The sequence below is a fragment of the Microplitis mediator genome, chromosome 4, assembly GCF_029852145.1.
Source record: "Microplitis mediator isolate UGA2020A chromosome 4, iyMicMedi2.1, whole genome shotgun sequence".
NCBI lineage: Eukaryota > Metazoa > Arthropoda > Insecta > Hymenoptera > Braconidae > Microplitis > Microplitis mediator.
In genome coordinates, this window is record NC_079972.1 from 4817058 (window position 1) to 4840505 (window position 23448).

The 23448-nt window shown below is 32.3% G+C and overlaps 2 protein-coding genes and 1 long non-coding RNA gene across 4 annotated transcripts in view; 2 read left to right on the forward strand and 1 right to left on the reverse strand.

Moving 5' to 3' along the window:
• The window catches only part of LOC130667144 (RNA-binding protein 27-like), a 29893-nt gene extending 29342 nt beyond the window's left edge, over positions 1-551 (reverse strand). Inside the window, exon 1 of the mRNA XM_057468635.1 lies at positions 353-551. The gene's annotated coding sequence lies outside the window, so the exon portion shown is untranslated. The remainder of the gene's footprint in view (positions 1-352) is intronic.
• The window catches only part of LOC130667141 (cysteine-rich motor neuron 1 protein-like), a 386893-nt gene that overhangs the window by 191768 nt on the left and 171677 nt on the right, over positions 1-23448 (forward strand). The gene's annotated exons all lie outside the window — the stretch shown is intronic.
• Positions 21548-23448, forward strand: part of LOC130667147 (uncharacterized) — a 42570-nt gene continuing 40669 nt past the window's right edge. Inside the window, exons 1-3 of the long non-coding RNA XR_008989809.1 lie at positions 21548-21683; positions 22101-22478; positions 22611-22779. This is a non-coding gene — a long non-coding RNA (uncharacterized LOC130667147). The remainder of the gene's footprint in view (positions 21684-22100; positions 22479-22610; positions 22780-23448) is intronic.

The window sequence follows — 23448 nt, forward strand, 5'->3', positions numbered from 1 at the left end:
CTAACTACAACTGACCGAGAAAAACAAGAAAGTACGCTGTTCCCATCGAGGCGCCACCTGGCGTCAAAATGTTCACTTCACCCAAGTAAATCTGTTACTTGGTTTGAGAGTTAGATTTATTGTGTGAAAAAAATATACTTTTGAACCAAGCATATATAAATCTTGATTTAAAAATCCTGAAACTTCTTGAGCCAAGAAATAAATTCTTGAAGCAAAAAAAAATTGAATTTTTCAAACTAGTATTCTTGGTTCAAGAATATTTCACTTGAATTAAGTTAACTTTTTTTTCTGTGTAAATGAGTGTGAAATTGTGATATACATGTTATGAAGATGTGATATACATGTGACTTACGATTTTACGTAACCGGAAGTTGTCATTCTATAAATGTGACATCCCTGTTACGTTGATGTGTTCACTGAGCGAGTGTCGCCAACTCATTAAAAATTGACGTTTTATTACGCAAAAGCAATAATTAAATACCAGCGCTATTAATCAATTGTAGAAATATAATTTATTTTCAAGCAAGAACTATTTTAAAATACAAAATATTTTGATTATCAAAAAAAATATATATGTACTAGAACAGATTAACAGCTGTATTGGAGTATACGAAAGAAATAACTGAAGCGTAAAATCACGTGCGGGCGAGGTGAAAAAGTCGGCGCTTTGACGGGATAAATATGAAAGCGCCATCGGGTAGAAATAATTCAGCTCAGCTGATCGTCACTGACCATACCACTGTATATACGTCAGCTCATATATTTTATATATAAATACAGTGTAATGGTATATATGTCTATATCTTCGAGAGGTGTGATTAAAACGAGTGATTACGCAAGCATACCAACGACGAAAATAGATGCTGAGAAAAACATTCACAAGCTAAATATTACCCTCTTACTTCTCTTTATCTTCATCTTCTAACTTTTGTGTTATATGTATGTATGCTGTGACTGGTTTGTATAGATTGTCGACTTGCAATTATTCAACGACGTCACCTTTCAAAGTGCGTCACTTCTTCATCGAGCAATAATTAAGCCAAAGTTAACATATACTATTTTTATACAGTAGAATTTCATTTTTCATCATTGCATCTAACCAATTACATTTCACAGTCAACATATAGAACTTTTCATGATAGCACATAAATCTGGGACATGAGTTTAATGTAGATTTATAGATATTGATTTATGTTGAGAAATTGCGATTCAACAAAAGCCGATTATAGAAGATTATTAACTCTTGTGCTTGGATTCACATATATATATATATATATATATATATATATATATATATATTAGGGTGGCGCAAAAAAACCGACTATTTTTTTTTTCGATCTCGCATGAAAATTTGTTGGTTTACGATGTTTTAAGAAGCCTCTCTAAAAGTCAGCTCGATGAAAAATTTACAAATAATCGCCTGCGAATTTTGAAAATATCAAAAATTATAGAAATTCGACTTTTTTATTTCAAATTTTTTTTTTCTCGTAGCAACAATAGTTTATACTTGTGAAACCATGACCACGCTGAAAGTTTAAGGCCAAACTATAAAAATTTAAACCTAGCTCAAGAATTTTGAATTTTTCCGAGTGCTGTCGAATTTTTGATATTTTCAAAATTCGTGGGCGACCTCTTGCAAATTTTTTATCGAGCTGATTTTTGGAGAGGCTTCTTTAAACATCGTAAACCAACAAATTTTCATGCGAGATCGAAAAAAAATTATTGTCGGTTTTTTTGTGCCACCCTAATATATATATATATATATATATATATATATATATATATATATATATATATATATATATATATATATATATGTCACGTTTTTTCATTTCTAACCCCGAAATTCAGATGAAAACAAAAAAAAAGGCCATTCGGCAGCCGAAATGGAAGTAGATTTCTCATTATTTAATTTTTTTCACTGTTCAAATAAAAGTTGATAATGAAATAAAATTTTTTTTGACATTTTCTTAAAAATTCTTGAGATGATAAAACAAAAAAAAATCAAACAATTATAAGTATAATGCCAAAAATTGAAGCTAACTAAATGAGCTTCAGAAGAATTTTTGATGAAAATGCACTATATGTTTTGATTTGACGTTATTTAAAGATACCTATGCACATATTCAAACTATCGGACAAATGGTATTCCGGACCCTATTCGAAAAATTGTGATAGATTATGGTTTTAATGCTCGAAAATTCTACCATAAGGACAAAGACGATAATTTGCTTTCAATAAAATCTACTAATAAAGTATTCTAAGATTAAACTATGATTGTGACATATCAAAGTGTCATACTTGAAATTAGTACTAATGTTTGAAATAGAAAGCCTATTAGAATATCAAACGACGAGCAGATATAGAGAAAATTATCATCATAACGAATGTTAATCTTGTTATTGATATATCATATCATTTATACACTGTCGATAAAATAAAATTGTATATACCCACTAAATTAAGATGTTTGGATTTTATGAGTGTCACACCGCGATAATATGAATTTAAGTAGCTCCATGAATTTACTAAGAAGTAGGAGAACTATAATGCAATAGCAAAATTTCATTAAATGAATGGTAAAATAAGTAATTTCAGTGGTTTAGGCATATATATAGGCATGAAGATTAAAGTTTATTTCAAGAGCTTTCAGATAAATTTGATATAAAGTCGATAAGTTATCACATTCAAAAGATATTGAAGGAAGAATAAGTAAAAATATGAATTTTGGACACTTTGAAAATTTTGAAATGCTATAACTTCTAAACTAATCGACCGATTGAGCTCATTTTCAAACTCGAACAAGGTAGTCGCCCTTAATATACGTATACTAAGTTTCAAGGTGATCGGTTTTTAAATTGTGGCTATAATCAAAGTGAAAACATGCATAAAATTAGTTTTTACAATATTTTGTAAATGTTCAAAACCCTTTATCTATTGGAAAAAATGGTCAAATCAATGAGCTGTATAGTCGAGATTGTAGGCAATCGAACGAGCTTTCACATAGAACAAACAAAAATGAGCTATCTACTTCCGTTTAGAAGTTACATCCAGTTCAAGCGGCAAACAAATTTTTTTTGAAAATTTTACAAAATTTCAATTAACCATAACTTCTAAACTTATTGGCCGAATTGGCTCATCTTCGAACTCATCCAAGGTAATCGTCCATAGAATAAATATACTCAGTTTCATTAAGATCGGTGTAGAATTGCGGACGCTACCGTTGGAGAACAGCGCGTTATATTGTATATATATATATGGGTCATTCCATGTCAAATCGACCAATAGTTGGAATCGACCCCTTTCGATTTGGACGAATTTTGGTCAGAAGTTTTCTCTCATCATATAACGAAGTTCTGCCAAGGGAAAAAGAATAAAAAAATTTTTTTCAAAAGTTATGCGATTTTGAAAATTTCACTAATTTTCCTGTTTCTTAAACTTATTCTTCAAAGATCTCGAAAACTATTACAATTACTCTAATGATCTGAGCTAGGTTTTAAAGAGGATACTTAAAGGTACCAAAAAAAAATTTTTTTGAAAAAATTTTTTAAAAATTCGCTTTTTGGGAAAATTTTGAAATTTCCAAAATTGCAAAAGTCGATGACCGCCATCAAATTTTTCGCTCAAATTTTTTTCTAGAGTACCTCTAATTGATTTCAAAAGATCCTGAAATTTTTGAGTAGGGGTTTTTTTTTGTTCAAAAGATATAAATTTTTGAATTTTAGGAAAAAAAAAATTTTCTTTCTTTGGCATTGACTGAATAAAACAATGATAAATTCACTTGTAATTTTTAATTTTAAGGCTCAAAAATTTATTTTAATGCAATAGAGTCAATAAAAAACTTATTAACGTGATATTTTTGTTTTTCAGCTACATTTTGATTTTAAATTGGATATAATTTTGTTAGAATGATCGTTTTTTCTTAGCCCCTTGCGGTGGTGTTGATTTCGCACTTCTTTTTCTCAATATGAAAGTAAATAGTATTATTAGTATACATGTATATTCGATTCATATAAAATTTCCATTGAAAAATAGCTTTCTAATAATACTATTTACTTTCAGATAAAGACCATTTAAATATAGTGGAAACCTAAACATGCAAACCTCTTAATAAGACAATTTATAGATAAATTGAGAAAAATATAGATAGCCCGAACTGGGAATCGAACCCAGACCAATTCGGTATCGCGCCGAGTGCTCTACCAGTTGAGCTATCCGGCACTATACTATATTCCGTTCAATTTGATCTATAACTTATTGAGCCACACCGTCCATCGTACGGTAATACACCATTTAAAAAAGGCCATTCGGCAGCCGAAATGGAAGGTAGATTTTCCAATTAATCTATATAAAAAGTTTCATACATACATATCTTGTGATACATGTTAGTGTATAGTCATGATATGAAATTAGGCTCGTTTTCTAAGAGTGAGAGTAAAAAAAGACAACGACTATTTTCGATAGAGAACTTCAGACAGTTGATTTGACAAAGCATTATATAGGTAATGTACTAAACTAACCTTCACGTAAACAAAGTATAAAAATTTTAATTCGTATGAGATCATAATTGTAATTACTATTACGATGGCAAGATCAGTTATAATTATAGGACGTACAGGCACGATTGAAACAGCATAAATAATAAAAAAAATACTTTTAAAATATAAAATAGCAGTGAAATTTACAGGTTATTTTGTTCACACTATAATACAACTGACAAAATTGTATTATAATGGGAAATGCATGAGTTATGTGAAATGAAAACAATATTTTCAACAATTTTTGATTCCATTAAAATTTTTAAGGCTATCAAATTATTGGAAGAAATGGTCAAAACATTAAGTTTAAGATCTTTAATTAAAGCTTATTAGACAAGCTTTCAAATACTTTTCACTGGAATTGTCTATCAGTTTTAGTTTTAATGTTATATGAACTTCAGCAGTGAATAAAAACTGATTTTTTCGAAAACTCGTGGAAATTTCAAACAGCCATAACTTCACAACTATTCGAACGATTCAGCCCATCTTTGAACTTGATCGAGATAATCACCTATAGAATAAGTGTGGAAAATTTCATTAAGATCCGATAAGAACTGTGGGTGCTATCGTAATGACAAGACCAGTTATAATCATACGTCGTAGAGGTACATTTGATACATCATAAGATATAAAAGAAATACTTTTAAAATATAAAATAGCTGTGAAATTTACAGGTTATTTTGTGCACAATAAAATACAACTGACGAAATTTGATTATAATGGGAAATGCATAAATGATGTTGAATGAAAACCATATTTTCAACATTTTTTGATTCCATTAAAATTTTCAAGGCTATCAAATTATTTGAAAAAATGGTCAAAACATCAAGTTTGAAGTCATAAATTAAAGCTTATTAGGCAAGCTTTCAAATACTTTTTACGGAAATTATCTATGAGTTTTAGTTTTAAAGTTATATGAACTTGAAAGTGGATAAAATTTTTTTTTTTCAAAAATCGTGGGAATTTGAAACAGCCATATCTTCTAAACTAATCGAACGATTTAGCCCATCTTCGAACTTAACCGTGGTAATCGCCCATAGAAGAAGTGTAAAAAATTTCATTAGGATCCGATAAGGATTCTAGGCGCAATCGTGTTCTCAAAACTTAGTTCTATTACATATGGGCAGATCCATTAATTCTCGACGAAAGTGTGCGCACTCAGGTCAACGATTTTGATGCCGATTTTTTCCTCAAAAGTACACCTTAAAAAAAGACGATCCTGAAAATTTGGACCCGATATAATCAAATCTGGCCGCTGGAGAATTTTTTGAATTTTTAAAAAAGTCTATTTTTCACTGATTTTCGAATATTTGTATCTCAGCTTCTATATAACTTAAAGACTCCTGTCCAACGGCATTTTTCTCAGTAGACTCTCTACTTTTAAGAAAAGAATAAGTATTTGGTCTAAACTCAAATAGGGCTTAGCTGACAGCCTCTAACTAACGAACTGTTTTGGTTAAATTTTACCAATTTGTAAAACACTAGTATACGTACAGTGTTCGAAGTTGAGGATCGACCAGCAGCTAATGTCTCCTATTGGGGTATACTTTAGTAGAATCTATGCAATTTTTACTTCATTGCTTCTATTAAATAAAGTTATAGCCATCTGAAACCAATAAAATTTTAAAAAATTGCAGTTTTCAGATGGCTAGAACTTTTTTCTCGGAACTTCGATTTCCTTCAAACTTTCAGGAAAGTTGCTGTATTATGTTCCTAAAAAGCCCTGAAAATCGGGGCTAGGGAATCGAGCTTGTATTCAAGTTATGAATTTTTTAATATTGCCAAAATTGCGTTGTTGAATATAATATTTGCTGATAATTTCTTAAATATCTATCGAATTATTCATATCTTATAGACAAGTGAATTATTAATACTCTCTGTTCATAGATATAGCTGCTGTCAGTAACCATTTGAGTAACGTCTCAAGTAAACATTTTACCCTCAAAAGCGCTATCGTTCTTATATTGATTGAATTTGTTTCAAAAGTCGCGCTCGGGCTACTCTGTTACTCAATTTATCCGCTTCGTGGTGTGACTGAGGTACCAATGTTATCATAGGCTCATGAAAGCATTGCAACCTACGTTGAAGTTCTCTAGGTATGAAGGTCTACAGTATTTAGAAATTTTTATGGGTTTAATTTGGAGTGTTTAAACTATCAAAACTTGAAACAATGGATAAGTGTTATATTGGTCAGTCACGCCACGAAGCGGATAAATTGAGTAACAGAGTAGCCCGAGCGCGACTTTTGAAACAAATTCAATCAATATAAGAACGATAGCGCTTTTGAGGGTAAAATGTTTACTTGAGACGTTACTCAAATGGTTACTGACAGCAGCTATATCTATGAACAGAGAGTATTAATAATTCACTTGTCTATAAGATATGAATAATTCGATAGATATTCAAGAAATTATCAGCAAATATTATATTTAACAACGCAATTTTGGCAATATTAAAAAATTCATAACTTGAATACAAGCTCGATTCCCTAGCCCCGATTTTCAGGGCTTTTTAGGAACATAATAAAGCAACTTTCCTGAAAGTTTGAAGGAAATCGAAGTTCCGAGAAAAAAGTTCTAGCCATCTGAAAACTGCAATTTTTTAAAATTTTATTGGTTTCAGATGGCTATAACTTTATTTAATAGAAGCAATGAAGTAAAAATTGCATAGATTCTACTAAAGTATACCCCAATAGGAGACATTAGCTGCTGGTCGATCCTCAACTTCGAACACTGTACGTATACTAGTGTTTTACAAATTGGTAAAATTTAACCAAAACAGTTCGTTAGTTAGAGGCTGTCAGCTAAGCCCTATTTGAGTTTAGACCAAATACTTATTCTTTTCTTAAAAGTAGAGAGTCTACTGAGAAAAATGCCGTTGGACAGGAGTCTTTAAGTTATATAGAAGCTGAGATGCAAATATTCGAAAATCAGTGAAAAATAGACTTTTTTAAAAATTCAAAAAATTCTCCAGCGGCCAGATTTGATTATATCGGGTCCAAATTTTCAGGATCGTCTTTTTTTAAGGTGTACTTTTGAGGAAAAAATCGGCATCAAAATCGTTGACCTGAGTGCGCACACTTTCGTCGAGAATTAATGCATCTGCCCATATATAGATAGATAGATAGATAATAAATTTTATTCGACCATGAGATCTTGATCACCTGTGGCCGTTCAAAAAACAATATTTACATTAGTTTTACATGTATAATTATAATATAAACAATAAAAATAAAAATAAAAATAAAAATAAGAATAAGAATAAGAATAAGAATAAGAATAAGTTCCACTGTCAACTCGTGTTTTCTGTCTCAAAAAAGTAATTATATACAGCACTGCGAAATTCAATGAACGTAGAGAGAGATGTAATGCTCGGAGGAAGTGTATTCCAAACGCGAATCGCAGATACAATAAAAGATTTATCATAAAATGCAAGATGACTGGTAGGTAGACGTAAATAGTCCTGCCTTACATCTCCCCTACGCAGCATTGGCTGTAGAAAAACTAATTCATTATCGAATAATTGACCCTGATTCATATAAATTGCTTTATATAATAAGCAAGATAAAAAGAAATTTCTCCTAGTTTTTAGCGTTATCCAACCTAGTCTGCGATAATATGGTGTAATGTGCTCAAATCTACTAACTTTAAAAATGAAACGAACGCAAGCGTTAAGTTTTCTTTGTAATTTACATTGTTGAAGTTGCGTTATATTAGTGTAGATTGCAGCACAGTAATCAAATATTGGGAATATTAATGTCGTAACAAGTTTAATTTTAATTTCTTCGCTAAAAACCTCATTATTCATTTTCAACTGTGCCAGAGTTCTCATACTGCGCTTACAAACATCATTTATTTGTTCATTCCACGATAAAGTATTATCGAGAATTATTCCTAGATATTTTACCGACTTCACAAATTCGATTACAGTGTCATTAACAATAATGTTATTACAAAGCATACATTCATTACTATTGACATTATATGAGCTACCAAAAATTACAGCCTTTGTTTTCGCAGCATTTAGTTTAAGATCATTTTCATCACACCAACTACAAATTACTTTAATTATATTGTTAAGCTCACTAACACGATCATTAATGTCAGCAATATTACAAGATAAATAAATAACAAGATCATCCGCATAGAATAAGTATTTGCAGTTAAGTAATTTCCCAAGATCAGAAACGTATAGAGAATACAATAAAGGGCCAAGTACACTACCTTGAGGAACACCTCTTTGTATTGTTTTCCACAGTGATGTTGTGCCCTTATTGTTATCACGAACTGATTGTCTTCTTTGATCAAGATAAGACCAAATCCAAAGAATAGAGGCTTCAGAGAAACCCATATTCCTTAACTTATTTATTAATTTAATATGACTAACAGAATCAAACGCCTTACTAAAATCAAAGAAGACTGCAATTGTGGTTTTCGAGTGATCAACTGCGAAACGAATATCATCAATTAGTCTAACAATCGCTGTTTGAGTATTCATACTCTCTCTGAAAGCAGTTTGGTATTTATCAATGTAATCATTGTCAACAACATATTTCAGAATTTGTTCGTATACACATCGCTCTAGTGCTTTTGATAACGTACATAAAATGGATATTGGACGATAATCCGAAAATTGTAATGGATCACGTATTTTTGGTAGAGGTACTACATATGATTTTTTCCATAAATCCGGAAATTTACAATTTGATAACGAAAAATTAAATAAGAATGTGAAGATATTTAAAAGATACGGTAACAAAATTTTATAGCTTTTTATTGAAAATCCATCTGGACCGATAGAGTTAGAGCTAATTCGCATTATTGATTTTTTAACCGTTTCATTATTAATATCTTTAAAGTTAAATTGCGACCTCAAATTATTATGTAAAATATCATACGAGTTATTTTGAATATCAGTAGTAATTAAATTATTATAATTATTGTTATCATTATCAATCGTTATATTAATTTGAGCACATTTTATAAAATATTCATTTAATTCATTAATATCAATATTTAATGCACGATCATTTTCTCGATTTTTAATAAGTCCTAGATTTCTAAAGTCATTCCACAAAGATCGCGAATTATGTTCACTTAAAAATCTTCTTTCCAAGTAAGTCTTCTTTTCCGCTGTAATACGTTTTTTGATTAGTTTACGTACATTTGAGAATTCAGTATACGCAAATCCTGTTCTTTTGAATATTCTGTATAGTTTGCTTCGACGACGTTGAAGTTCTTTAATTTCATCAGTAATCCAGGGTGCCGGTGGACGTTTAATTAATTTTGATTTAATAGGAGCGACTTTATTTAAAATATTATCCATCGATGTATGAATATAATCATTCATCGAATCAACAGAATCAAAGTCATTCATAGTAGTAATATCAATATTTTCGCACATCCTTCGTACGGCCGACTCATCAATATTACTCCAATTTCTGTATTGTATCATACGTTGTGTTTGTTTTGGTACAAGGTAGTTATATTCAATAGATATCAGGTCATGTCCCGATAAAAATGGTTCCATCGACTGTTCTGATGAGATAACTTGTGCTGGATCACTTACCATACACATATCAAGCCAAGTATTAGAGAAAGCAGTATGATGAGTAGGTTGATACGCTATTAGATGTAGTCCAAGGCCATCACAAAATCGCCGCAGCTCTCTAGATTTATAATCATCATCACATAAGTTAGCATTGAAATCTCCAAATAGTATGACATTTTTATAATGGGGCATTATATCTTCAAGTTCAGACTCAAGTATATTCAAGTGGCCAGTATTTGGCGGACGATACACAACTCCCATTAAAATTTTATGTCGAGCAGCAGACCAGACTTCAATAAACAGATATTCAGGGTGCTTAGGTAGTAAATTTTCTGATGATACAAGATACCGCGATGACAAGGTATTTCTCACATATATTGCAACCCCACCACCAATTCTACCTCTGTCATTTCTATACAGAGTATACGATGGTAAATGAAACTGTTGATCTGATGCATTTACTGAAAACCAAGTTTCAGAAATAGTGATGACATCATAGTAATGCACTCTAAAAAATTCTTTAAATTCCGTGAAATGACTATGTAGCGATTGTGCATTGAGGTGACAGACGAGAAATTCTTTAGATCCGGATGAAGATGAATTAGTTGAAGATGTTGTTGACGCTGGAACTATAGCTGGTCAGTCTAACTGACTACTAATAGCATCTAGTCCTGTAGATGGTAAAAGTTGTATCGGTGCCTTATCACTTGCAATCCTGACATGGACCGCTGAGTTAGCAATCCATATATTTTTAGGGGGAATTTTTGGATATTTCTTCTTAATATTTATACGTAATTTATACAGTGCTGGAGGATGTCTTCGATGTAAATAAATTTGATTTTTAGGAAAATCAAGCTTATGAGGTATTAAAGTATTCGCTGTAATCACATTCTTACAATTTCTCATCCCAGTGATGAATTGATCCACATCATGCTTAGAATTTAGCTTCACCAGGATATCGCGCGGACGTTGTGTTTTATTTTGTTTACCCATACGCTTAGCAAACTTTATCTTTGACTCCGCAATCGACAGATCTAATTTGTTCGATAATTCAATAACAGCAGAACACAAATTTTCATTTTGATCTTCAGGAAGACCTGACATTACCAATTGATCCTCGAGTGCTAATGATTCGAGTTGTAGGGTTCGTAGTTCCAAGTTATTACTAGTGATAACCTCCGCTGCCTTTTCAATTTGTTCTAGTATTCGATTAGCTTCATCCGGTTTGCCTTTTTCTAATATCTCAACACGCTTGCTTAAATCTACATAATTATTGTTTAAAGATTGACAAGCAGCTGTTAATTCACCTATTTTATCATTCACTAATTTTAGCGACGATACAATGTTACTAAGATCATCAAGCTTGTCGAGTTTATTTAGTTTATCGAGATCATCTAATTTGTTAAGTTTTTCAAGCTTTGATGCAATATCATCGGATAATTTTGTACTACAAACAGGACACGAAACAACAGCTTCAGTAGCTTCAGCTCTGGATTGTAGGCATAACCTAACTTTAACACATTGTGCGTGAAAACGGTGTTTACATTTGTCAGCTGTTTGTACTTTATTATGAGAATTTTCAATAGCCGCACAACATATTCCACACCACATGTTGATAAGTAAAAACGTAGTACAATACAGACAAACAAGATGGCACTGATATTATATGCAGGAACTAAAAAAATTCCGTTGGTTAAAATAACCTTGAAAGTTCAGGTTGATATTTTACAAAATAACTTAATAATTTAGCAATTTCAATCAAAACTGAATATTTCAAAATGATCACAAAATTTTTTAAATATAGCGCAAATCCAAATTATTAATAAAAACAAATTATATACACCAAAAAACTAATGTAAAAGCACAACAAAATTACACGTGTGTCACTGTATACGCACACGCGTATATATATATTAGGGTGGCCCAAAAAAACCGACTATTTTTTTTTTTTTCGATCTCGCATGAAAATTTGTTGGTTTACGATGTTTTAAGAAGCCTATCAAAAAATCAGCTCGATACAAAATTTTTAAGAGGTCGCTCACGAATTTTGAAAATATCAAAAATAGTCGAAATTCGGATTTTTATTTCTAAATTTTTTTTTTTCTCGTGGCAGCAATAGTTTATATTTGTGAAATCATGACTACGCTGAGAATTTCAGCCCAAAATTTAAATATTTAAACCTCGCTCAAGAATTTTGAAAATTAACTGATAATATGTAAACTAATAGTTTGAATTAGTTTTTATAACTAAATTATTGTCATTTCACTTAAATATAATTTTTGCATAACCGAAAATATACAGGACAGTCTTAAACAATAAAATTTGGTAAGTTTTGAAAAAGCGAAAAAACCTACAAATTGAATTAAAAAATGAAAAAGTATGCAAATAACTTATTATTTCTCTTTCTCGGTTTGTATTTTTATTCATTATGATACAAATTGATGGTAAAAAAATTGAGAAGCTTTATTATTATTACGAAAACATCCAAGAGACGGTACTCGGAAACATTAAAAATTCTTGAGCGACGTTTAAATATTTTAACTTTGGGCTGAAATTTTCAGGGTAGTTATGATTTCATAAATATAAACTATAGCTGCCACGAGAAAGAAGAAATTTAGAACAAAAAATCCGAATTTCGATCATTTTTGATATTTTCAAAATTCGTGAGCGACCTCTTGAAAATTTTTTATCGAGCTGATTTTTGGAGAGGTGTCTTAAAACATCTTAAACCAACCAATTTTCATTAGAGACTCGAAAAAAAAAAATAGTCGGTTTTTTTGGGCCACCCTAATATATATATATATATATATATATATATATATATATATATATATATATATATACATACATATATAAATTTTTCAACGAATGGTATTTTCGAACTCTACTCAACTAATTATGATAGGTTGTGACAAAATTCCTTGAAAAATCGACCATGAGGACAAATACAATACCTAGATTTTTAAAAAAATCTACCTAATGTAGTGGAAACCTAAACATGCAAACCTCTTAATAAGACAATTTATAGATAAATTGAGAAAAATATAGATAGCCCGAACTGGGAATCGAACCCAGACCAATTCGGTATCGCGCCGAGTGCTCTACCAGTTGAGCTATCCGGCACTATACTATATTCCGTTCAATTTGATCTATAAATTATCTTTGCGGGATGTTAAAAAAGACTTTAACGCATAGTTTGGGGACTTTTCCCCTATATATTACATCGTTTGGGGACATTTTCTATATGGACCATATCCTTCTAGAGCAATATGTTACTCTGATAGACGTCAATCGAAATTGCTTTAACGCATAGATTAGGGACATTTTCGCGATATATCACTTAATTTGGGGACATTTTCCCTTCATATAATATAGTTCGGGGGCAGTTTGATGCTCTGAGAGCATTTTGGAAAAAAAAACTCAAACGCATAGTTTGGGGACATTTTTTCGATCTATCGCATAGTTTGAGGACAATTAAATAATCTAAAGACTTCAGAAATAGTATATTACTACCGTAGGCCAGTAAGTTGGATTGTCTGGCGCATGGAATAATCGGCATCTATATTCCTTACGTCCGAGCATCCAACTTTTCGGCCATGGATTCCGTACTATTTTTTTTTATCCCCATGCAAAAATACCGAAACACGGGGGGGAGGGGGCGCCCGACTTTTGCAGAGCCGAGGCTATGCCGAGGTTGGGCTGCTCGGGGCGGGTTTTAACAAATATGTCATTAAAAAAATACAAGTCATTGCACTGTAACTAAATTCTGACACTAATAATTAAGAATAAAAAGAACATAAATGAATAAATAAATGAGAATAAATTGATAATTGCCGAGTATAATGAAATTTTTATTAAATAGTTTGTACGTATTGACGTATATAATAATCAATAACTATAGCATCACGCAATAGTGATACTTGTTTTTCGGTGATAATCATTGCTTAGAACATTTAACTATATTAGTTATTTTAATATCACGTAACAAACAATGAAGTTATGTAGAGAAGTACAAGTTAGTTGCCGGTATTGCATACAGCGTGCTTGTAAATATGGCTATTATCTTACTGAGTCAGAAAAAACACGTAGTGCACCAGAGTGTGCTGTAATTCAACTGCGCCACAAAAGTCGTAGTTTCTGGCGCGAAACGCGGCACAAAAGTCCGTATTATCGGTCGGGGATCAAGAACAATGACTTGAACGCATAGTTTGGGGACATTTTCACGATATATCGCATAGTTTAGGGACATTTTTTCAATTGTCCCTAAACAACGCAATATATCGAAAAAATGTACTCAGACTACGCTCTAAAGCAATCTCGATTGACGGTCTTCAAATTAATATGCTATCCTAGAGCGATATGATACATTGGGAAAATCTCCCTTAACTATGCGATACATCGAGAAAAGTCTTCAAACTATGCTTTACAGCCATGTTTACAAAAAGATCGTCAAAATATTGGATTGTCTACAAACTATGCGATATATCGAAGAAATATCCCCAGACTATGCGTTGAAGTCTTTTTTTTCAGAACAGTTTTCAGAGTATTAAGCTGTCCTGAACTATATGCTATATAGAGAAAATGTCCCCAAACTATGCGATATATCGGGAAAAGGTCCCTTAACTTTGCGTTAAAGCAATTTTGATTCACGGTCTTCAGTGTAATAAGCTGTCCTTGAGTGATACGATACATAAGGAAATCGTCCCCAAAGTGTGTGATACATCGAGAAAATGTCCCCAAACTATGCTTGAAAGCCATTTTGTACACACCGGTCTTTTAATTATTAAATTGTCCTCGAAGTATGCGATGTTTCGAAAAAATGTCCACAAACTATGCGTTTAAGTCTTTTTCTACAAAACGGTTTCCAGAGTATTAAACTGTTTCCGAACAATACGATATATAGGGAAAATGTCCTCAAACTATGCGATGTATCGGGAAAATGTACCTTAACTATGCGAAAGATTTTTTTTTTTTCAGAACCGTCTTTAGAGTATTATGCTGTTTCCGAGCTCTATGGTATACAGGTTAAATGTCCTTAAACCGTGCTATCTATTGGAAAATATCCCCAAACTATGCGATATATCAGAAAAACGTCCGAGAACTATGCGTTACAGGCTATTTTTGCAGAACGGTCCTTAGATTATGAAGCTGTCCTCTTAAGATACGCTATGTAGGGAAAATATCACCAAATTATGCGATACATGGTGAAGAGGTCTCTTAACTTTGCGTTAAAGCAATTCTGATTTACGGTCTTCAGAGTAATAAGCTGTCCTTGAGCGGTACGATACATAAGGAAATCGTCTCCAAAGTATGCGATACATCGAAAAAATGTCCCCAAACTATGCTTGAAAGCCATTTTGAACACAACGGTCTTTTGAATATTGAACTGTCCTCAAAGTATGCGATATATCGAAAAAATTTCCACAAACCATGTGTTTAAGTCTTTTTTTACAAAACGGTTTTCAGAGTATTAAACCGTTTCCGAACAATACGATACATAGGGAAAATGTCCCCAAACTATGCGATGTATCGGGAAAATGTACCTTAACTATGCGAAAGATTTTTTTTTTTTCAGAACCGTCTTTAGAGTATTATGCTGTATCCGAGCTATGTGATATACAAGTAAAATGTCCTTGAACCGTGCTATATATTGGAAAAGGTCCCCAAACTATGCGTTAAAGCCATTTTTCTAAAGTCTTTAGATTATTTAGTTGTCCTCAAACTATGCGATGTATCGAAAAACTGTTCCTAAACCATGCGTTTACGTCTTTTTTTCAAAACGGTTTTCAGAGCAGGGTTGCTAGATAGGGCAACTTATCACCATTTAGGCTACTTTTGTCACTGGTCGGTGACCAACATTTTCTTGAAGGCGACTAGTTGCCAATGGGCGGCTTTTGAATAAGTAATGAAATGAAAAATTTGTTTATCTTTAATTTACATACATTACATGAAATACCTAGTACCACTGAGTATGCAGCTTGATTACAAGATAGGGGAAATGATGTAATTAATTTATTTTATGATATAATTCTTTTATTATAATATTATTTTATTAATTTAATTAATGTTCTGATTATTTACAAACGTGATCTACTGAATATGTACATTAAAATGTATATCAAACGAATTATTATAATCAATATGTAAAAGAATATCCTGGGTCTAATCTCATGAGTAATATTAATGACCGAATTAAATAATTTGTTCGTTCTGACTTCTTGTAATATAATTATATAGCTCATCTAATTTATCTTGGTTACTTCCTATCAACAAGTTATAATTGAAATTTTGAGATTCATAATGTCAGACGAATCAAAAAAAAAGCAAAATGCAACAAAAACCTAAATATAAACAACTCCGCGTTTGGCAAACTTGTAATTTACTGCATGTAGACTTCCATCGATGATCTTCAAATAACGTAGGGCATTCTGGACGTGGACTGCAAAAGACTTGATTGACCCTTTGAGAAGACTATTGGCGACGACTCGACATTGTGGCACTGATTTTTATACACAGATTCGAAACACAATTTATTAGCTGACTAGATTTTTATAACAAATAAACTGACTGGACTTTTTCAATAAATTAATAGACTTTACAATAAAATAACGGACTCGTCTTTACGATAAGCTGACTAGACTTGACTAGTACAAAGAGTACAGTAGAGATTTGTACTTGGTGAGCTGGAGAGTATAAAGTAAGGACCTCGCTAGGCGTCCTCAGCCCTTCTCTACACCTCCCAGCTGAGTGTGTACTAAGTGAGAATCAAGTCACTTAGTGTCACAATCGCCAAATGCTCGCCCTTATATATCCTTAGGTCCTAAGAGGGGTCATCCACGTGACCTCGTCTGAACTGCCGTCTATGATATTTGGCACACTGACCCATGGGCCTCTTTCGGAGTCTCGGTAAACCGGGTAGCGAATATGTGTTGATAAGGGTAGTGTGTAAACTTAGAGGCTCCCTAAAATGGCGTGACCGATTTGAGCAGTCGGACCTCTAGCTGCCTCGTCACAAAATACTCTGCTCGATGTTATCGACAGTTTCTATCTCAGTTTTAATATTTTATTTTGCTACTATCCTGTCAATGTCTATGTCAACATTTGACGAAAAAAATTAAATAGAAATAAACGAAAGAGGCCCAGAGAGGAAAGTACGTCGTGCCAACTCTGTAGAACCCGAAGCCAAGCTCGTAAGCCAGTCTTGGACCAACCTTAGTAGAAGTCTGGAATGATAATTTCGGGCCAAGCCTGATTGCCAGACCTGGTTCAGGTGATTTTTAGATTTTTTAAATTTAATATTTCAGTTTTTAGTAGATTTCATTAATATCTAACTATTGTATTTGACCCAATGATGGAATTTTCGAAAACTTTTGCTATCTCTAAACTCAGCTCGACGGGCTAAATCAGGAAATACATTTGGTTCAAAAGTTTATATAAGTATTTATATGTACAGTTTAGAAGTTACGGTTGATTGAAATTTTGTAAAATTTTCAAAAAAAAATTTGTTTACTGATTTAACTGGATGTCACTTTTGAACAGAAAGAGATAACTTCTTTTTGTTTATTCTATGTGAAAGCTCGTTCGATTGCTTTAAATTTTTACCATACAGCTCATTGATTTAACTATTTTTTCTAACAGATAAATGATTTTGAATATTTACAAAATATTATAAAAACTAATTTTATGCAGGTTTTTACTTTGACTATAGTCATAATTTCGAACCGATCACCTTAAAACTTGATATACGTATTTTGTGGGTGACTACCTTGATCGAGTTCGGAAATGAGCTCAATCAGTTGATTAGTTTAGAAGTTATGGCATTTCAGATTTTCAAAATGTCAAAAATTCATATTTTTACTTATTCTTTCTTTACTATCTTTTCAATGTGGTAAATTATCAACTTTCTTTAAAATTCATCTGGAAGCTCTTCAAATAAGTTTCAATTTTCATGCCTATATATGTACCGAGACCAATGAAATTACTTATCTTACCATTCATTAAATAAAATTTTGCTATTGCATTAGTTCTACGTTTTAGTTAATTCATGAAGCTAATTAAATTTGTATCATTGCAGTGTGGCACTTATAAAATCCAAATATCTCAACTCAGTAGGTATATACAATTTTGTTTTATCGACAGTGTATAAATAATACGATATATCAATAACAAGATAAACATTCGTTCTTATGATAATATTCTTTATATCTACTGGACGTTTGATATTCTAATAGGCTTTTTATTTCAAATAGTAGTACTAATTTCAAGTACGACACTTCGATATATCACAATTGAATTTTAATCTTAGATTATTATATTAGTAGAATTCATTGTGAGCAAACTATTGCTTTTGTCCTTATGGTAGAATTTTCAAGGAATGAAACCATAATCTATCATAATTCTTCGAATAGGATCCGAAATACCATTGGTCCGATAGTTTTAATGTATGCATAGGTATCTTTGAATAACTTTAAATCAAAACATATAGTGCATTTTCATCAAAAATTCTTCTGAAGCTCATTCAGTTAGCTTCAATTTTTGGTATTAAACTTGAAATTTGTTGATTTTTTTTTATTTATTATCTTGAGAATTTTTAAAAATGTGAGAAAAATTTTTTTTCGTTATTCACTTTTATTTGAAGGTGTTAATAATCAAATAATGAGAAATCTACTTCCAATTCGGCTGCCGAATGGCCTTTTTCATAACTTAATTCATTATTGAAACTTCGAAATTCCCTTAGTTGGTCTATTTCCAAGAATTTAAAAAAAGTTTGTATGTAACATTTATGAATGCGGTAAATTAAAAAATTTTATATTATAACAGAGGGTTTGTCTTTGTCAAATTTGGTCGCACCTTGGTATTATAGTCAAATGTAAGAGCTTTACTGGAAGATGGACTCTCGGCCTCCCAGAACCGGATGGTGTAAAATTAATTGAATGAAACCAGGGTCGTTCATAAAGATATTGTAAGAGAAGAGAGAAATAATTGAGTAGGCTGAAATAATATATAAAAAGTTGATTTTATTTTATTTCAATATAAGCACCTTGCTTCATTTCCTTTTATTTATTTTACTTCTGACCATCTAATACTTATGACAGACTAACTCCTTATGGAAAATTATATCCTTATGACAAACTAATTCCTCATGACAAACTAATTCCTTTCAAAATTTTCTTTATAAAATATCGTCCCTCGGACGCTCCCACAAACGTATAAAATTATTGACTTGCCCGGACGTTAACCAATTTTCCTTAAAATACCATCCTCTGGGCGTTACCCGGAATTTCTTAATTTTAGTGTCCTCTGTACATAATCTTAAACCTTACTTAGTTCGTCTACCGGACCTAAATCACAGACACAGTTATTTGACGTAACATTGAATTTAAAAGTTACCTAACTCTTTTCTTTGCTTTGTACTTTTAATGCATTCATTACCACAATTTCCATCACTTTAATTTTCAATGCTCTATTTTCTTGATGTTGAATACATTAACTAATTTATTTTTATAATTTAATTTATTGAGTTTTATTTATTAATTAAATTTTTGCTCATGAATTTTTCCTAATTAATTATTTCACTATTATTATAAATTAAAACATTTTCATGATAAAATAATCCGTATCGTTACAGTCATAAGCAGCGTGACGCTTACCGAACTCTATCAATAATTTTTCCGACCACGATTCTTGGCATCAGTTTTAGCTTTAACTTGATTAGAAATTTATTAACTTAGTTCTATAATTAATTTACAATTAATTTTGTGACTAGAATGTGCAACCAATTCGGCGAATTAATCAATAAATTTTGCTTCTGAATATAATTTCCACACGTGACTAGAATCAAAAGTTATAAGTTGACTAGAAAATTCAGCCAGTGAATTGGTATCACACGGGCCTAAATTTACGGACGGAAATCGAGTAATTTGTGACTAAATTAATTGTATAATTCGGCCAACGGAATAAATTCCGACCTGAATTAATGTATGACGCGATGAGGAAATTAATTTATAGCGGCCGATGGGCCTGGAATAAATTAAAAGTTTAATACTGAATTTAATTGAATTATTTACTACGTGATTTTATACGCGGGAAATTATTTTATTCCAGCCGATAGGCCTGGAATAAATATTTCAGAGTAGCGGACAAAAATGGCGGCGAAGAGACGCGATAGAATTTTCAGACACTGAAACCTCAACGCGTGGTTAAAACGGCCGATAGGCCTGATACTACCAAATTATTTACGCGAGACCAAAGGAAAACTATTAAGTAACCAATTATAATTAATTCAGCCAATTAAGTAAATTAATTATAGGCCTTAATAAATTATAATTTACCTCGATTTTCTTTTAGCAGCAACCAGATGAAGAGTTGTAGCTGGTGTTCGGTTTTCTTTTCCCGGTTGTAGTTGTCCGGTTTTTGGCCGGTAATTTGCTCGTTCTCTTGTGTGTAATTCTCTCGCTCTCTCGATAGTCACCCACAATGATTTTATATATTAATAGTAACCTGTCAAGAATCAATACGCATTAGAATATGTTAACTAATATAGATATCGGCCTGAGGTGGCCTGATAATAAAAATTAATATAAAATGAATCGCCTCGTTCTACGTGAAGTGGAAATGGACTTATATATTTACCTCAGTATTAAAATGCGTCTGGTCACTTTAGTCGTCCGACTAACTCTCATCGAGTCCACGTTCTGCAGTCCTAGATATCTTGTTCCACTCGGACATCTTTGGTTCACTCCCGGAAACTTATCCCTACTCGTAAATTAGACTAATGGGAGTGGCTGATGTTCGGGTCTCAGTGATCCATGCGACGCCCGGTGACTAGTCGCATCACTAACTTAAAATGTACGGGTTCAATGACCGGTTCTTGACAGTAAATAAATTCAAATTCAAAATATTCAAATATTCAGGAATTTATATTTTACTCTGTTACAATATACTTGACAAGATTTTATAAATTAACATAAAATCAGTTTTTTCGAATAATCTTACGTTATTTGATCGTATCTAAATTATTTCCCGAAACATTATGAGTCCCACACCTGCACGGCATGATATTGACTCAGAAATTATTAGATAAGGTACCCGCGGGTAATTAGGCCTGTCGGGTAATAAGGCCTAAGTGACAGAAATGATATTTAAAATAACCGCCGCCGCTAAAGGCTACTCTAGTAGAAGGGTCTTGCATAGAAATGTTACGACAAGTTTATAGAGACCCAATACCATGTTCCCTGTCTTCTATATTTCATCATCCGTCATATGATGTCATAGCGCAGAAGAAATTATCGCCTTGACGAGGTCCTGATCAGGACCTTGTCAGGTTGGCCCGATGGCAAATAACTTTTCTATGAATAAGAATATCCTGACGAGTTCCTGATCAGGACCTTATCTGGATATTCTTATTCAAAAAAAAGTTATCTCATCTCTTTAAATGTTTCATTTACAGGCTAAAAATTAAAAAAAGTACAAAAGAATATTATATCCTGGTGCTGAGCGGTACCCCTCAGATAGCGCCCCCTCCAATCGCCAACTTGGAGGTTAAGCTGAGATGACGTATGTCGTCAAGGGCAAGACTATATTTGACCAACTAAGGTGATCGCTTTCAGAACCTTCTTACACTATAATTGCATAATTATTAATCTTCCAAGGGAATACTGAACTTTTCAGATAACTTGCCCGCGTAATAGAAATTTTTTATATAAATGAGCTACCTAATAATTGAAAGGTATAATTCAGATATTAATAATTTTTCTTATTAAATTCTTTTCTTATTTGCTTCCACTCGTGATCAGTAGTTAAGCACGATATTACTTCGCGAAATTCAACCTTCATGTACCTTTAAGAGAAATAATGAGCCCTAAAAAACTTATATCCATATAAAAAATATTTATTATGAAAAGAATAAACCAAAAACTGAAAAATTAGAAGATATAATTTAAATATTAATTATATGTTTTTCGTTTTTTTTCTTCTCGCCTTGATCTTTAACCTTGGCTACCGCACGTGCAGAATAAAACCACAGGAGGAGAAGCCATCAGGAGCTCATAAAAATTAGAAGCTGGCACGGTTCGCATCTTATTCTTGTACAAGAGCATTGCGGTAACGATGAGGTCTCCGTCGCCTGAGTAAAGGACTTAAGTGTCTTGACTCAAAATAAGAGACTGTATTGCATGTTAGACGTAACAATGCGACTAGTCACCGGGCGTCGCATGGATCACTAAGACCCGAACATCAGCCACTCCCATTAGTCTAATTTACGAGTAGGGATAAGTTTCCGGGAGTGAACCAAAGATGTCCGAGTGGAACAAGATATCTAGGACTGCAGAACGTGGACTCGATGAGAGCTAGTCGGACGACTAAAGTGACCAGACGCATTTTAATACTGAGGTAAATATATAAGTCCATTTCCACTTCACGTAGAACGAGGCGATTCATTTTATATTAATTTTTATTATCAGGCCACCTCAGGCCGATATCTATATTAGTTAACATATTCTAATGCGTATTGATTCTTGACAGGTTACTATTAATATATAAAATCATTGTGGGTAACTATCGAGAGAGCGAGAGAATTACACACAAGAGAACGAGCAAATTACCAGCCAAAAACTGGACAACTACAACCGGGAAAAGAAAACCGAACACCAGCTACAACTCTTCATCTGGTTGCTGCTAAAAGAAAATCAAGGTAAATTATAATTTATTAAGGCCTATAATTAATTTACTTAATTGGCTGAATTAATTATAATTGGTTACTTAATAGTTTTCCTTTGGTCTCGCGTAAATAATTTGGTAGTATCAGGCCTATCGGCCGTTTTAACCACGCGTTGAGGTTTCAGTGTCTGAAAATTCTATCGCGTTTCTTCGCCGCCATTTTTGTCCGCTAGTCTGAAATATTTATTCCAGGCCTATCGGCTGGAATAAAATAATTTCCCGCGTGTAAAATCACGTAGTAAATAATTCAATTAAATTCAGTATTAAACTTTTAATTTATTCCAGGCCCATCGGCCGCTATAAATTAATTTCCTCATCGCGTCATACATTAATTCAGGTCGGAATTTATTCCGTTGGCCGAATTATACAATTAATTTAGTCACAAATTACTCGATTTCCGTCCGTAAATTCAGGCCCGTGTGATGCCAATTCACTGGCTGAATTTTCTAGTCAACTTATAACTTTTGATTCTAGTCACGTGTGGAAATTATATTCAGAAGCAAAATTAATTGATTAATTTGCTGAATTGGTTGCACATTCTAATCGCAAAATCAACTATAAATTAATTATAAAACTAAGGTAATAAATTTCTACATGTCAAAAATTCATATTTTTACTTATTCTTTCGCCAATCTTTTTTGAA